A 19,071-nucleotide genomic window follows, 5' to 3' on the forward strand; every position below is an offset into this window, starting at 1 on the left:
GTTGAAATAAAGAATATATACATATGCACATATTTATTTACATATCAATATAGGTAGCTGACAATTTTCTATTTCCGGTTTATTGAGAATATTTTTCCTGATATTCGTTTTTATAATTTATTATTCATAAGCAAGATATATAACGAAAACGTTTATGCACATGATTAATCAATGATTTTTTTATAAGTGCATCTATGTTCCAAAAATAACAAAAGCACTATTATATTAAACAAGGCATGAATCAAATATCTGTTAATTGGTGCATGAATTTTCCGGAAAGTTTGTATTACGTATAACAACGACACACAGTTCAAAAACTATTTGAACGATACTATAACATTTAATTTATGTTCGAGCAGTTGTTTTCGTCTGAAATGTGTTTGGTATGAACGCGAAAGTCCCAACATTCAGATTCAAAGTTCAGGAAAACGTTTGTAAAACGGGATTAACATTTTTCTAATAAACGGTAATTGTTAATTTTCTAATACATCTTTATTTTAACTTATAGTATCTTTTTTGAATCTCAAATTATTTGTGTCGGCAACATTTTCAGGTTTAAAAAATCGTTACCAAAAAGATAACCAATTAGTCCTTACCATATTTTACAATTCAAACGATTGAGTCTCATATAGTGACATACCGCTTTTAAACATGGATACCTTAAGGTGAGCTGGTGACATGACAGGACCGTAACAATTCTTTATATCAACTATAATTGAATAACGTCATCAAGTAATGCACAAGTGTATTCAACTTGTCCAGGATATGTGGTAGTAAGTTTGCCAACGGACCGCTTACAAACAAAATTCCTGAACTTGTTGTATTAACTTTGTGTATTATATGACAAATCCTAATAGATCCTATGTATTTGTAACCGCTCATTATAAAACAACCGTATTTACCAAATATTTCCAGGAAGATGGTGCTGGAACCAGGGAAGAGGAGCTACCTAGAACCCGGATCCCATTTTCGAAACGGCTGATCATATCCCATACCAACTCTGGGGTTTTTAATGCCAGAAAGGGCATTATTTTCTTGAACTTCATAGACCCATGCGAAAACGCTTCGTACACCATATTAGAACAATTGAACCAGAATGACCATTCCCTTTTAAGGGCTGTTTTCAGAAACCATTCCTTGCTTTTTCCTTGGTCTAAATCGTAGAGCACCATTGTTTTGTCTGCTTCCCCATTCCTAGTTTTCTCCTGCTCGTACGATTCGAAGAATTTTCCAGCCGAGCCACATAAACCTTTTTTAAAATCTTTGGGATAAAAGCTAATGTAACAGTCCACAGCTTCTAGGTGTAAAGCAATATGCCCCTTAGATTTTGTTCCATTTTCATTCCAGTAGTAAACAGTTGCCTGCTCTAAATAAAAGAAAATAAACTGTGTTATAGAGATGAATTTTCGAGTACAATGCGTTTGTGGCCATCACACAAAATAACAAGTAAAGATAACTCGGCAAACTTATTTTGATAATGTAATAGTTTTTTCACACTATTTATATTTTCATTTCAACCGCTTTTCCCGTCAAAAATAAATTAATTATCAAAAATTATTGTAAACAAATCAAAAGTACATTGACGTTTTTAGCAACGTTCCCTCGAACGAGATACATATTATCCAGATATTTTCCATTGCTATTATTTGAAGAAAGAGTGGCTTTTTAATAAAGATTATTAGATAAAATATTTGAGATGACTTTAGAATTATTCCAACTAAGGGACTAGTTCATAAATTGCAAAACGATGCTTTCGACATTTTCCACGTTTCATGATAAAATGATGTTGGTGGTTGTGGTGCTGTTGATAATGGGGTTTGATTGTGGAGGAAATGGTGGTGGCTGTTAATGTGGAGATAATTGTAGTGTTAGTGATTGTGGAGCTAATGGTTGTTATGATTGTGGAGCTAATGGTTGTAATGATTGTGGAGCTAATGGTTGTTATGATTGTGGAGATAATGGTGGTTGTTAGGATTGTGGAGATAATGGTGGTGGCTTTGATTGTGGAGATAATGGTGGTGGTTGTATTTGTGGAGATTATAGAGGTGGTTGTAATGATGTTGTTGATTATGATGATGATTGAGATTAGGGCGTAGCATGATGATGATGATGATGATTATGATGATTCCAACGTGTTCGCAGAAAGATCAATTGCTTTGGTTCACATTTAAATCGATCTTACCAAATCTTTGTCAGAATTTACGACCGTAAAAAGTCTAGTTTAAAGCTTGGTTGAGTGGACACAAGAAATTAAGACCGATCTTGATGAATCTTAATCAACCACTAGTGTACTAGTATGTGTTTTAATTGTTTCTATGCGGCGAAAGTGTGCCTCTTTGCCACATAATAAAGTCCTGTTTATGCGTTAAAAATCATCGCATAAATGTGGTCGATTTCGTTTATGCGACGATGCTGTTATGCGGCGTTACATAGCTCATTTGGTGATTCTTGATCTGACCCACCAGTTAACGGCCCGAACTCATGATCTAATTCCGCAGTTACCATTCTAAGCCGGATTTTAATAATACATCTACATTTTGTATTTTACCATTCCGTCCTTTCTAAATACTCTGCTTTATGTGATCGCGAACAACCGGTACATGTACACATTTCTAAGAGGAATAAAAATCGATACATTTTTTTTTCTAGAAACTGCTCGGTGTAATAATAAAAGGCTTTTTTTTTTATTAATATCTGTGTCTACAATCGATGCAGCATTAATCCCTTTGAAATTTGTCGACAAAATATAAAATTGTAAAGGCTTGCCACCAAGACATTGTGATCAGGTATAATAGAAAAAAAAACATTTGTTTAACAATGACATTTGCAAGAAAGTCATACTTGAACAAAGGCAGTTGCCTCCTTTTGCATATCGTCTATCGCAGATCCGGCAGATGTCGAATACGCTATTTGCAAACAGCTGTTTGTTAACTTTGTTTCCACAGTGTGAGCAATAATTATCTGTTATTGTTATTTGCTTTGCGCATGCCTTTCCATCTTTTTGACAAGGACAAACAGTTCTTGTTGAAGGCTTTGGCGGTTCTGCTCAATAGACAATAAACAACAATACACATATATCAGTTCTTATACGCACCGAATTAAAGAAACTAAGGAGGCGACAGTTTTACAAATACTTCTTTAATTCAAATTAGAGCAAAACACAACCACATTAAATTTCATTGCTGAAACGTCGAGTTAATTTTAAAACCGTACTAGAGTTTCGTATCAAACTTATTCGTTCAATCGTCGATATAAATCTGGGGGCATAATTCTGGCTTAAATAGTTTTCGAGTTACATCCCGTTTAAATTTAATCCCAAAACGGACGAGCTTTGGCGGTCTCTCCGCGGCGCTCTTCTAACGCATTTTATTTTCATGCAACAACATCAACAGCAATCTGAATTAAAGGGTTAAAATCAAACCACTATTATTTAGAATATCACAAAATGGCATATATAAGTTAAAGAACGTGCTTGGCCTCCATGATCTTGATTGATTTGTTAATCCCTTTTCTTTGATGAACATTCAACCCATTTTGCGTTTTTCCAAACAGCCTGTCAATGCATCGTCTGCAGCACTTGCAACTCACCTAAAATCGAGGCTTTACGCTCTTTACGCATTACCCTTGACTTCACACCGAACATAGTCAGGCTGGACATACCACGTGGTTTGTGACGTCATATTTGGTTATTTCATGAAGCAAACCGAGTATAGTGTACATATTTCCGCTTAGCCTCCGCTATGTTTTATAAAAATTGATAAGAATATAGCCAACTTACAGCGATAATTTGAATCTAGCTGTCGTTTGATTCATGTTAGAACCAAAAGTAACGTCATCAACCACGTGGTATGTTCACACTGATAGTGTACCGATTGAAAGACAACATCTTACGCCGAACTTTAGCGTTTTAGTTTTTCACAGGTATGTGCGTCTCTTAAATTTTTAATGAATTTAAAAATGGAGAACTAAGCAGTTTTGCTGTAAAATGTAGTTTTGACAGGGAATAAATCTCATTTTCACTTACTGTTGTTTATTTTTCACGTCTACCATGTAGTTAGAACCGTAAGGGAGGTGAACACACTAACACGGTCAGGGGGGTAAACACACTTGCACGGTGAGAGGGGTAAACATACTTGCACGGTGAGATAGGTAAACGCACTTGCATGGTGAGAGGGGTAAACACACTGGCATGGTGAGAGGGGTAAACACACTTGCATGGTGAGAGGGGTAAACACACTTGCACGTTGAGAGGGGTAAACACACTTGCATGGTGAGGGGGGTAAACACACTTACATGGTGAGAGGGGAAAACATACTTGCACGGAAAGGGGGGAAAACACCTGCATGGTGAGAGGGGAAAACATACTTGCACGGTAAGGGAGGTAAACACACTTGCATGGTGAGAGGGTTAAACACACTTGCATGGTGAGGAGTTAAACATACTGGCACAGTGGGAGGGGTAAACACACTTGCACGGTAAGGGAGGTAACTACACTTGCATGGTGCGAGGGATAAACGCACTTGCATGGTGAGAGGGGTTGCATGGTGAATGGGGTAAACACACTTGTATGGTGAGAGGGGTAAACATACTTGCACGGTAAGGGAGGTAAACACACGTGCATGGTGAGAGGGGTAAACACACTTGCATGGTGAGAGGGGTAAACATACTTGCACGGTGAGAGGGGTAAACACACTTGCATGGTGAGAGGGGAAAACATACTGGCACGGTGGGAGAGGTAAACACACTTGCACGGTAAGGGAGGTAAACACACTTGCATGGTGAGAGGGATAAACGCACTTGCATGGTGAGAGGGGTAAACACAATTGCATGGTGAGAGGGGTAAACACACTTGCATGGTGAGAGGGGTAAACACACTTGTACGGTAACGGAGGTAAACGCACTTGCATGGTGAGAGGGGTAAACACAGTTGCACGGTGAGAAGGATAAAAACACACTTGCATGGTGAGACGGGTAAACATACTTGCACGGTGAGAGGGGTAAACACACTTGCATGGTGAGAGGGGTAAACACACTTGCATGGTGAGAGGGGTAAACACACTTGCATGGTGAGAGGGGTAAACATACTGGCACGGTGGGAGAGGTAAACACACTTGCACGGTAAGGGAGGTAAACACACTTGCATGGTGATAGGGATAAACGCACTTGCATGGTGAGAGGGGTAAACACAATTGCATGGTGAGAGGGGTAAACACACTTGCATGGTGAGAGGGGTAAACACACTTGTACGGTAACGGAGGTAAACGCACTTGCATGGTGAGAGGGGTAAACACAGTTGCACGGTGAGAAGGATAAAAACACACTTGCATGGTGAGACGGTAAACATACTTGCACGGTGAGAGGGGTAAACACACTTGCATGGTGAGAGGGGTAAACACACTTGCATGGTGAGAGGGGTAAACACACTTGCACGGTGAGAAGGATAAAAACACACTTGCATGGTGAGAGGGGTAAACACACTGCATGGTGAGAGGGGTAAACATACTTGCACGGTAAGGGAGGTAAACGCACTTACATGGTGAGGGGGTTAAACACACTGCATGGTTAGAGGGGTAAACATACTTGCACGGTAAGGGAGGTAAACGCACTTCCATGGTGAGAGGGGTAAACACACTCGCACGGTAAGAGGGGTTAAAGACACTGGCACGGGAGAGGGGTAAACATACTTGCACGGTAAGGAAGGTAAACGCACTTACATGGTGAGGGGGTTAAACACACTGCATGGTGAGAGGGGTAAACACACTTGCATGGTGAGAGGGGTAAACACACTTGCATGGTGAGAGGGGTAAACACACTTGCATGGTGAGAGGGGTAAACACACTTGCATGGTGAATGGGGTAAACACACTTGCATGGTGAGAGGGGTAAACACACTTACATGGTAAGTGAGGTAAACGCACGTGCATGGTGAAAGGGGTAAACACACTTGCATGGTGAGAGGGGTAAACATACTTGCACGGTAAGGGAGGTAAAGGCACTTGCATGGTGAGAGGGTTAAACACACTGGCACGGTGAGAGGGGTAAACTCACTTGCATGGTGAGACGGGTAAACATACTTGCACAGTAAGGGAGGTAAAGGCACTTGCATGGTGAGAGGGGTAAAAACACTTGCATGGTGAGAGGGGTAAACACACTTGCATGGTGAGAGGGGTAAACATACTTGCACGGTAAGGGAGGTAAACGCACTTACATGGTGAGGGGGTTAAACACACTTCCATGGTGAGAGGGGTAAACATACTTGCACGGTAAGGGAGGTAAACGCACTTACAGTGTGAGAGGGGTAAACACACTTGCATGGTGAGAGGAATAAACACACTTGCATGGTAAGAGAGGTAAACGCATTTACAGTGTGAGAGGGGTAAACACACTTGCATGGTGAGAGGGGTAAACACACTTGCATGGTGAGAGGGGTAAACACACTTGCATGGTGAGACGGGTAAACACACTTGCATGTTGGGGGGATAAACATACTTGCACGGTAAGGGAGGTAAACACACTGGCACGGTGAGGTGGGTTAACAAACTGGCACGGCTATGGGGGTTAAAACACCGGCATGGTGGGGGGGGGGGGTTAACACACTGACGCTGTAAAGCGGTTAAAACACAATGAGGGCAGTAACATACTGGAACAGTGAGGGGGTTAAAGACACTGGCACGGTGAGAGGGGTAAACACACTGGCACGGGAGAGGGGTAAACATACTTGCAGCGTAAGGAAGGTAAACGCACTTACATGGTGAGGGGGTTAAACACACTGTAGGTGAGAGGGGTAAACATACTTGCACGGTAAGGGAGGTAAACGCACTTACAGTGTGAGAGGGGTAAACAGACTTGCATGGTGAGAGGGGTAAACACACTTGCATGGTGAGAGGGGTAAACACACTTGCATGGTGAAAGGCTAAACACACTTGCATGGTGAGAGGGGTAAAAACACTTGCATGGTGAATGGGGTAAACACACTTGCATGATGAGAGGGGTAAACACACTTACATGGTGAGAGGGGTAAACATACTTGCACGGTAAGTTAGGTAAACGCACGTGCATGGTGAGAGGGGTAAACACACTTGCATGGTGAGACGGGTAAACATACTTGCACGGTAAGGGAGGTAAACGCACTTGCATGGTGAGAGGGGTAAACACACTGGCACGGTGAGAGGGGTAAACTCACTTGCATGGTGAGACGGGTAAACATACTTGCACGGTAAGGGAGGTAAAGGCGCTTGCATGGTGAGAGGGGTAAACACACTTGCATGGTGAGAGGGGTAAACACACTTGCATGGTGAGAGGGGTAAACATACTTGCACGGTAAGGGAGGTAAACGCACTTACATGGTGAGGGGGTTAAACACACTTCCATGGTGAGAGGGGTAAACATACTTGCACGGTAAGGGAGGTAAACGCACTTACAGTGTGAGAGGGGTAAACACACTTGCATGGTGAGAGGAATAAACACACTTGCATGGTAAGGGAGGTAAACGCATTTACAGTGTGAGAGGGGTAAACACACTTGCATGATGAGAGGGGTAAACACACTTGCATGGTGAGAGGGGTAAACACACTTGCATGGTGAGACGGGTAAACACACTTGCATGTTGGGGGATAAACATACTTGCACGGTAAGGGAGGTAAACACACTGGCACGGTGAGAGGGGTTAACAAACTGGCACGGCTAGGGGGGTTAAAACACCGGCATGGTGGGGGGGGGGGGGTTAACACACTGACGCTGTAAAGCGGTTAAAACACAGTGAGGGCAGTAACATACTGGAACAGTGAGGGGGTTAAAGACACTGGCACGGTGAGAGGGGTAAACACACTGGCACAGTGAGGGGTTGAAGGCACAGGCACGGCGAGTGGGGTTAACAAACTGGCACTTTGAGGGGGTAAAAACGGGCACAGTGATAGGGTAAAACAATCAATCAGACACAGTCGTGTGTGTATGTGTGTGTGTGTGTGTGTGGGGGGTAATCAAACAGGCACAGTGAGGGGGTTAAACAAACAAACAAACAAACAGGCACAGTCGAGGGGGGGGGGTAATCAAACAGGCACAGTGAGGGGGTTAAACAAACAGGCACAGTGAGGGGGTTAAACAAACAGGCACTGGTGTACTTCTTCCATTTTAAAATCCGAAGCATACAACTTTATAACGATAGCTTAGTAATAATTATGAGTTAGTATATCCTAAGAAGATGATTGTTAGTCGTAATTTGGAGATAGTAAGTCATAATTAGGGCTTAATAAGTTATAAATATGTGTTAGTATCTCCTAATTAGGAGATAGTATACTGGAAAATATTTCTCATTTAATGTATAAACGTATTAAATATAATTGACCATCTTGAGACCTATTTTCGGGGCGCATTTATCCATGGATACCGACTTTGCCGACGTCACCAGTCGTCCCCCTTTTTTAAGATAGTTCAAGGTAATTCATAAAGATTTGATAAACAAAGTATCAGTATAAATAGAATACAAGGTTTGTTTCGTGGATGAAGAAAGTATAACTGGCTCGGCTCCGGAATTTATCGGGTTAGCCGAAAATCCTCCGCCTTGTCAGATAAACTTCCTTCACCCTCTCTATTTATACTCACCTAAAGTTCTCTATTTACCAACATGACACTCAGTTTAACATTATTAAAACGATGCAGAGCTTCTAAAGAGAAACTATTTTCCGTATAAAGTGTAAGAAGGTTTCAACAGCGCCTGTCTTGCAACAACCTTAGCCATTATAAACGACAGCTACATAGGAAGAAAGACGAAAACTTTAAACAGTTAACATGTCAGTATGGAAGGGTATCGGCGCAAAATTGTATAATGGTTTATCAGTGTGTGTATACCACACGTCCGGGGAATAGCGGGCAAGCCAAACCCGGGCAAAGTCCCCGCCTTGCACCCGCACCCAATGGACTCTAGGTAAGGCCCATTCCCGCAATATTTGGCGGGAAGACAACACCACTGCATTCGCCCGGCACTGCGGGGCCTACTGAAAGGTAAAAACACGGCCCATTTCCCTGGCTATCACCGGTATACCCCGGACCTGGGGGGGGGGGGGGGCCTTGGTTACAGTTGACTGTTTTGACCCAGCTGTCATATCACGTTGATATGTCATCCGTTTTTGACAGAGTCAAAGATGCCCACGACGCTATTACAATGAGTGCAAATGATCACAGGTGTCTGAATCATTGTTTGTCTCTAAAATGTTGATTTATAACATTTTGGGTACATATAATGAGATAAACAACACATCTGAAGATATGTAATGCCGCTGATATCATCTGAGCGCTTGTCATGGAAATGGCCGCCTCGCAGAAAATTTTAAAGTGGATTTAATTTGACTAATACGGTAGTTCTTAAAATTATGGTGTTTGTCGTTTTGTGATATTTCGAAATGGAATTGTATTAACTATACACAGAAGTATAAAATAGTTCTGTATGTAACGCAGTTTACACGGATACGAACTAATGATTGGAATTTGCTGTACCGTTTTCGACTTCAGAAAAAACAACAACGAGAATGGGACATTGCATTGTGCATGTTTGTCTAAAGACAATAAAGTTATACCAACATATCGCATACAATTTTGAATGAAATTGACTCCTCTTTTCATGTCCCCTATTTAAAAATGGATTGTTTCAATGTTGACATATGAATAAAATTTGACTTTAACGTGAAATTCGGTAAGTTTGAGTTACATAATTTGTTTCTTCAGATGTGTTGTTTATCTCATTATATGTACCCAAAATCATATAAATCAACATTTTAGGGACAAACAATGAGTCAGACGCCTGTGGGAGAAACCAGAAATCCGGGCTTATTCGTTACGGAAAGGGGAATAACTCTAAGCTCCTTTACTAGAACAATCGTAGATTTTCGACATTTTCCGTCTCCTTTCGTAAAAAACAACGAAGAAGCGCCATCTGCCTGTCTGTTTCGTCATAACATCTTGTGAAAAACTTCGAAAGCAGCCAGGCAAGAAAGAGTGATTCATGTTTATACACAAGACATGATAGAACAAACGTTGCAATGATGAAAAACACATTTCAGATGTACAATTGACACACACAGTATGCACGATGCATCCATCTATACGCGATAACTAGCGCCCAAATTGTAAACACGGGCATGCATTGTTCAACAACGGAATAATGGCAAGGAAGCTTAATAACATACCATCAGACAACAAGCAATAAGCAGAATGGAACGTACAATGTTAACAGGCTGAATTGAGTGGTCATAAGGTAAACTACAAATGTCAAGCATTATGCATTTTTTGCGTCAATACCCTTCCATATGTCTGCAATGTTCTGAATCAGGACTGCTTTTAATATGCATCTTACGGAATCTGAGACAAGATAACTGACGTGCGAGTAGTTTTTCTGTTTTTAAGACTGCGGACAACCCATAAATTTGCCTATATATATACACGCGACCACGTGTGTAGGGGGATTTACTGCTACACGTGCAAAGAGTTCTCTTGAGAAAGCCATCAGTGTGGAACAGAGAGAAGACACCAATAATATGGGTGGTAACAAGGAATCTAATCATACTTAATGCCTTTTGTTTGCTTTTGAAAACTCGCTGGATATCCTTATTCAGTGTGAAGCTGGCTTGCGACCGGGTTTCGACAACTAGTGTACCAGATGTCGCGATCTTAAAAACATCTTGTGTATCTTTCGAATACTAACCAAATATGTGTGTTGGGACCAATCATATTCCGATACAGTCATTCATTATTAGTCACCAGAGTGTTCAACATTGATGTTTTCATTGATATTAACACGTTTCTCTTCAGTGTATATTTCCAGGTAAACTTCGAAGGAAATGTCCAACAAGCTAGCATTTGATCTAAAACATGTTGCAGACCGTACTTGTTTAAGATTCTCACAATCACTTGTATAAAGTCAATGCGCTGTTGTTCGCCGTTTGAATATCGACAAGACGATAAATAAAAATAAATAGTCTCCTGCAAACGACATAAATGACCGAGCATGAAATCGTTGGATGTATTGAAATGAAGTCTTATCATATTGTATTGCTCTTTCCTGTAAACAGTAAAAATTATATACAATTTATACAATTTACACGTATATCTACAGTCAAATCAAACAAAAAGAACAAATGGGTTGTTCGCCGTATCCACTTCATTTAAAGACATGCTATTCTGAATCTTCTGTGCCTTGTCCACAGACACAAATAGGATTACCACGAGGAAAAAGTATATGAAGGTGTGCATTAAGGTTACTGCAAGCATTTCTGATTCTTGTATGGTGGATATTAGAAAGTTTGTCCCCGACAAGATGACACTTCGGAACAATTGAGTCTTTGAATGAATATTTTAAACGTGACTTAAATTCGTTCCAAAAATCTATGGAAGATCGTTGATTTAGAATACTTAAACGTCCAAGTATGGTTAAATAATTATATCTGCTTGGTTGTGTGTTAATTGTGGCATTTGATCGCGAAAAAACTGTGGCAGGCTACCGATCATTTGACGATACGCGAGAATTAACTTTTGCATTTCTCTGTGCTTACTTAGTGGAATACAACCAATTTCAATTAAAAGTCTATGATTTAAAACTGATCGGGTTAACCCAGTTACGACTCTAGCCGCTTCGTATTGCTTTTTCTAAACATTATTTCTCATAGACGGCACAAGTATCCCAAACTTAAAATAAATAGTCAAGCAAAGGTCGAATAAACGAGATTTATATTTGGTTCAGCGCTTTTGTACTAAGTTTATTTTATAACATCCTCATTGACACAAGCACTTTGGAGACTGATTTAATAATTGGGCTTATATGTTCGTGCCATGTGCCATTAACTGTAAACCAAAGTCCAAAGTGTTAATGGTTTTGAAGTTCAACATGTTTCCTTCGAACACTATATTTGGTAGTATTTGATTGCATAGCAAAAAACTTCAGTTTTATGCGATTGAACTGTACAAGCTTTTGTTTTGCCCAATTTGATTTTTTTTAAGATCGATATTTAATGTAGATTCAATATGGAGCAATGCAAAGAGTCGCGTTGTACTTACAAGGGAGTCGGCAATATCGTAAACATAAATAAGTAAAAGCAATGGACCAAGTACATACCCTTGATGTACACCAGCATTGACATTGCAAACTTCATTGAATACGGGTTAGCATGATAATTTAACAATTCAAATGGATTGATTGACATCATTATCATATTTGAAAATATTTCAATTGAAAATATTACCCTAGAAATATTAAAAATCGGCTGGTGAAAATCCGCCTGTTAATCTATTCAATTCAAGATTGCGGACTAATAGTGCGTTGTAGTTTATCCTCATATAATCGACAACTTCGTACAATTTCACAGTTGTTTTTATAAAGTTTGTATTGTTTATGATAATCTATCATTTTCATGTATTTCTAGTTTAAAACATCGGCATTTACCCTTGCTGCTGGATACACTCATGCTGCTGCTGGATCTGATGTTTCTACCTGAATACAAATACAAACAAAAGAGGAGATGTTGGACTATAAAATGTTTGGCAAGAAAGGAGCTCTTTAATGTGCACAATACATCATAAAAACAAATATTCAGGACGGTACTTATATTCAACGGAGCGGTTGGTTGGAACAAAAAAGTAAACAAAAACAATAACAGTAAATCTGCAATCGCTCGAGAACGTCGGGACAAAGTTAAAAGCTCGATGTTTCGAACGACTCAAGTTTCTATTTAGTCTGTTATGAAAATTCTTACAATGTTGTTTCATAGTTTGAGCCTATTTTAACGGTCGGGACTAAGCTTCGACCTCGACTGACTGCCGGGTTTTGAACGACCACCTGTTCGAACGAGCGCAGTTTTACTATATAAGGAAAACATCAAGCCTTAAACTTATTTTGACAAGGAACACTATGCAAAATTGTACATAAATATAGTCTAGTACCTGAGGGGTTTCCGTTTGCATGAACGGAGGAATGGCTCAGGGGCAAATAAAAGTGAGGGAGATCGTGTTGCATCATGGTCATTACCGAGGGATCCAAGATTTTGACCATTATGGCCGCTACATTTTGAAGGATCAACATAAGCAATACTTCTGCATTTTACAAACACTTGTTCTGTAAATGTAAGGTTTATTAATATTTTCCTTCATGCTTGTTCATGGGAACAACTATTGTTTCTCATTTAAAGTGGACAACATATGTTTATTTACATTTTTTTATCCAAACATATTCCTCTTTAATGTTACAATGGTGCCCCAAGTGATGTAATTCTTGCAAAAAATAGGATAGAATAATGGTTTTTATTGTTAATGTGATTTATTTTAATTCAGTGTATGATACTGTCAGGTCGAAAGTTAAACATGATAATTTGTTTAACTGATTGCTAGGTGACCGTTAAGGCAAATGTCGCCCTTCCTGTTGTTTATGTTTTAAAATGATTTAGAAGATGTTTAATATACTATGACTAGATTGCATAGATGTTGATATGATTAAAATATTTCTTATTTTATATTTTGATGATTTAGTCATTTTTGCAAATTATGAAAATGAAAAACAATTAAGTTAAGATTGTGCACTGCACTTCGTCTCGTTGTGCTAAATACCATTGAATGATGTTTAATGAAATTTCAAAAAAAGTAGTTTTCTAGTTATGCTCCGGACAGGAAAATGTACAAAGGGAATAACTCTTGCAATACGCTGAAATAGAGTTATTGTTCATGTACACTACAGTTCTAATCATATAGGGGGAGGGGGAAACGTCACCATGCTGGAATGACAACTTGTAGGGAAGAATAAGTTGCCTCATTCATCATGAAGAAGTGATATGAAATAACAATTTAATTGTTTTTGTAGTACTTTAATAAACATTATCATTTCGTCTGAAAGTTGCAAACATAAATAGAACATAATTATTGAACTGTTATATAAAAAGTGAACATTGTTTACTAGATGAAATGCATTTATAACATAACATGCCTTGTTTTTAGCTGTTTAATAATACTAAAATGTAATGTAAAAGTGCATAAAAATCTGGTCAATGGAGTTATAATGTTAACTTCTTCATTTACATGGTAAAGAAGAGTTGAAAATGGATGTTTTTAGTTGATAATGAACTGAAGACAACAAAGAATAACACCCATTTATGAATATCTTCAAAACAAATCAGAGGTCACCTAAACAATAACCATTCATATAATTAGTATCAAATGTGTCTAGCTTTTGTGTGTCTGTTCGTTATCTTTAAATGAGCACCTTCAAAGTGAAACTCTTATTTGAAATCAATACATATAATTGTATTTATAACACACATCAAATTGACTGATAAAACAATAACTGCTTACTAAATAATGCATTTACTGAAATATTGTTTACTGATAACAAGCTTTTGACCCTGTTTATAATAGCAGAAAGCATGACAAATATTAAATGATTGGTGATTGCTAAAAGATTTACTGTGGTCTACTATAGTATCACAAGGCAGAAATACCATGTTTTATGTTCATTCTTATTACCGTAGCAAATTGAACTCAAATTATTCATAAGAAACATTGTTGTTGACATCTATCAACCCATTTAAAAAAAAATCAAAACAATAATATTAATTGTGATAAATCTTATTTGGGAGTAGGAGTGCATCTTTAAAAATAGTGTGTGTTTTTTTCTCTTAAATATGTAACAATTCAATTCAACAAATGAGACATTTTTTTTAAAGTTAGAAAATAGAAGTAGTAATTGTACATAATACAAAACAACAACAAAAATTGACAAAGCTCAATATAACAGGAAATCTATATGAAAACAAAAATCCTTAAAGGCCATATTTATTTAAACTGAATTAACTTCAGTTATAATTAATACACACTTTTATAAAGCTTTTATCCACAACATAGTTATTATCATGGTATACTATGGGACTTTTATCCAAATGTTGAAGATTTTTTACCGTGAATTAAAAATATTCAGTTAACAGAAAACTTAAGTTCAACCGAACATATTATTGATACACATGGAAAAAAATCATTTTGATTGATCTTGTGAGTCTTCGGAACAGAGCAGTATTTCGATGTTTGAAATCATTTTAAGTATTTTCTATGATGTCTAATGAACAATTTAAAAGACAATTTATGATAGTTTACCATCAGTTTTGAAGAAAATATACATAATGTCATGTAACTATACATTTTTATAACTAATAAAATGCTTAAAAATAAACCTTTTTCTTGTAAAAATTGATAAAGCTTAATTGGACTTATTCATAAAATGTAACCATTTAAATAAATGAATTTTTCTTATGATACTAACTCAGACACTAAGTAGGTGGTAATGCCCCTCCTAAAATGTCAGAGTGAAAGTTCTCAACTAATGTCTTTTAAATATTATAACATGTAAACAGTCTCTGTGGGTAATCGATGTCTATTTGTTTTATTTAGTCAATGGTATTCTAACATTTAGAATTTTTCACAATAATTATTCACTCTTCAACATTTGAAGTTTGGTTTGTTCCCATGCGTTTGTACTTGTAGTGTGTGCACAGATGATAATTACTCAATGCTGAGTCAATGCTGATTTGGTTTTCATGCCCCTTCAGGTTCTTTACCTATCTAGAATGTTTAGTGCTGTAAAAGAAAAAAAGTACTTTCTAACTAATTAGTATAGATAATAATACTGCCATACATAAACAAAATAAAATAAAACAGTTTAATAATTCTCAACATTATTTAAAAAACAAAACAACAAGCTGATACATACCTGTATATAATATAAAGAAAATTACTAAATTTATCAATAAAATTCATCATCACCACCACCACCACCACTGGATTATTGAATACAGTGAGTTTATAAAACAAAAAACACCAACTCAAATATGTTTTATATGAAATACTCACATCATCTCTATCAGGTGTGACTGCCTTGTGGATAGACATGGATGTCAAATCTGTCAAATCTGTCTCAATGATCCAACAAAGTATTTAATGCAGGCTGGAATTCTTCATATAACCCCGATTTGTTGACTTAGTAATATTCAGTGATTTTCCTGCCTGAAAGAAATTAGACTTCTGGGGGGCGTGGTTACACATTGACTGGTGCATTATAAGTTGATGTAAAGTATGTAACATGTATATTTATAGTACATGTAAAAATATTAACACGCTGTCTTAACATTTGGCAAAAAAAATGATTTAAGATTTCCAAAGATAAATTAAAAAACAAACATTTTTAAACACATATACGTACACAACTACTCAAGGATACTTACACGAATAGACTTTTGATACGAATATCCCAGTTCCATGATGATTGTTGACTAGTCCAAATAATTGTACGTTGACGGATTTTTTTTAGATTTTTGATATGGCAAATCCATGGCACGTACAAATGGTTTAGTATCAAAAATGGGTAGATATTCCGATCAGGATTCCGGGTTAAAGCATATAGCGTCTATAAAATATCATAAAAACAAGAAATATTACCAGATAATGTTATTTTATATTAGTTCCGTACACAAAAAATAAATATCCAAATTATAATTATGAGTTTGACGGCTTTTCTTCATTTCATTCTGTCAAAACATAACGATATATACATGAAGGGCACCTGCAAGGCTTCAGGGCACAGTTTTAAATCGCTCGGAACATTTCGGCCATGGCCGACTTGTTACGATTGTATAACGAGGTATATCTCGAAGCTTTGTCGGAGGAGGCCGAGTTATTACGATTGTATCGAGTTGTTCCCCTTCGCATAATTGTTGTCTGTCAGTCAACTTTCGTTTTATAGGAAAGGTAAACAACTTGTGTTAATGCATTAAATGTGTGTTTAGTGCAAAATAACATTTCACTTACATGGTAAAATATTAATATAACTCTTTATGATTAATTTCAACCATAAAATACTTCACTTAAAACAATTTCAATATTTTTAAAACACCCCCGTTTTTTGCACATTCCCGTTTAAACGTTAGGGATTGGAAGAATCCCGTATAACACGTCTATTATTTTAGACTAATTGTTGACATTCGTTTTTTCGACAGAAAATCTTCTCTTAAGACTTACGCGTATAATTCACTTATAATCCATGTTTTACTGTAATGACTCAAATTGTTAGATGTATCGTAATCAACTGTCAGTGTGCACTTTTAGTGTTTACTTATTTTAAACGTATATTATGAGAAAACATCACCTAGTTTCCAACTATTAAACGACAATGTAGAAATTCCATTATTGACCTATGAATAGCGGGGAAATACCTTCTGGTTCTAAAAATAGCAATATCCGGATATGTGTAGTGTTCTAAAAATAAAACAACTCGGGGGCAATCGTAATAACATTTTACTAATGTCACCTTCAACACATTAACAAATAAAGTTAGGTGAACATTTAATTCCAATATCGATTAAATTAAAGAAAACAGCTTACCTCATGGTTTATCAATGCAGTAAACATAACAAAACAACATAAAACATAATTATTCCCATTCACATAAATACCGGTCCACACATTTTACATTTCATTCGGAACTCCTCCGAATGTTTATATTTCCGGCACATGATATTACAGGTAACCAATCGGAAAACGTAAACGAATCGGGAACAGTTATTAAACTTATTTGTCGTTCTTCCAATATTATGTTTTGAAGATAAATTGAAGACAATCTATTCAACCATAAATAGCATTTTAACACCTATGCAATCGCCACCCATTTACATTTTTTAATCATAATAAAATAACAGTAAAACCCAACTGTCAATCAACTTAAAAACCGCTCCTACCACAAACTAAAATAAATTCCCATTCCACAATAGGCGCGCACTTCAGTGCGGCGCCAACAATCCCTGGCCAGATTTAAACCATATTTTGTTTTGGCGCCTATGCGGGGGCACGACCGATGAGGCACCATCCAAAGTTACGACATCACAAACACAATATTTGATATCGGATCATCGCATCTTATTTATAATAGAATTTTAATTTTAATGCAATATTCAGCCAGCCTTAATAGAAAACCAGCACTGCTCCATGCACGCTGTATTTTTTCGGTGATTTGCCTTTAGTAGACACTGAGAGAGTTACATATTTCATATAAACTATGTGTTATAATAGAAATATATCATTTAACGCGTCTATGATCTATCTAAAACTAAGAGTTAAATAGAAAATGATCAGTACCACAACAAAAATTCGAAAAAAACTGAAATTCACATAAACAATTATTTTAAGACACAAATTGCCATAACACTTTTTATAACATTGTTTTCGAATTCTTAAACAAAAATTGAATCATTATTATCTTAACGAATGCTAAAGTAATGGGGACATCGCTGTCGAAACCAAATGTGTGTGTGAAACGCGTGCATTCATGTGTGCGAGAGTCTAGCTGTGTACGTCTGTGTGTGTAACGCGTGCATTCATGTGTGCGAGAGTGCAGCTGTATAGTAATGTGTGTGTAACGCGTGCATTCATGTGTGCGAGAGTCTAGCTGTGTAGTAATGTGTGTGTAACGCGTGCATTCATGTGTGCGAGAGTCTAGCTGTATGGTTATGTGTGTGTAATGCATGCATTCATGTGTGCGAGAGTCTAGCCGTATGGTAATGTGTGTGTAACGCGTGCATTCATGTGTGCGCGAGTCTAGCTGTATGGTAATGTGTGTGTAACGCGTGCATTCATTGTGTGCGCGAGTCTAGCTGTATGGTAATGTGTGTGTAATGCGTGTATTCATGTGTGCGAGAGTCTAGCTGTGTACGTCTGTAAGTGTAACGCATGCATTCATGTGTGCAAGAGTTAAGCTGTGTACGTCTGTGTGTGTAACGCGTGCATTCATGTGTGCGAGGGTCTAGCTGTTTACGTCTGTGTGTGTAACGCGTGCATTCATGTGTGCGAGAGTCTAGCTGTTTAAGTCTGTGTGTGTAACGCGTGCATTCATGAGTGCGAGAGTCTAGCTGTTTACGTCTGTGTGTGTAACGCGTGCATTCATGTGTGCGAGAGTCTAGCTGTGTACGTATGTGTGTGTAACGCGTGCATTCATGTGTGCGAGAGTCTAGCTGTTTACGTCTGTGTGTGTAACGCGTGCATTCATGTGTGCGGGAGTCTA

This window comes from Mya arenaria, chromosome 16 (assembly GCF_026914265.1).
Source record: "Mya arenaria isolate MELC-2E11 chromosome 16, ASM2691426v1".
NCBI classification, from domain to species: Eukaryota; Metazoa; Mollusca; class Bivalvia; order Myida; family Myidae; genus Mya; species Mya arenaria.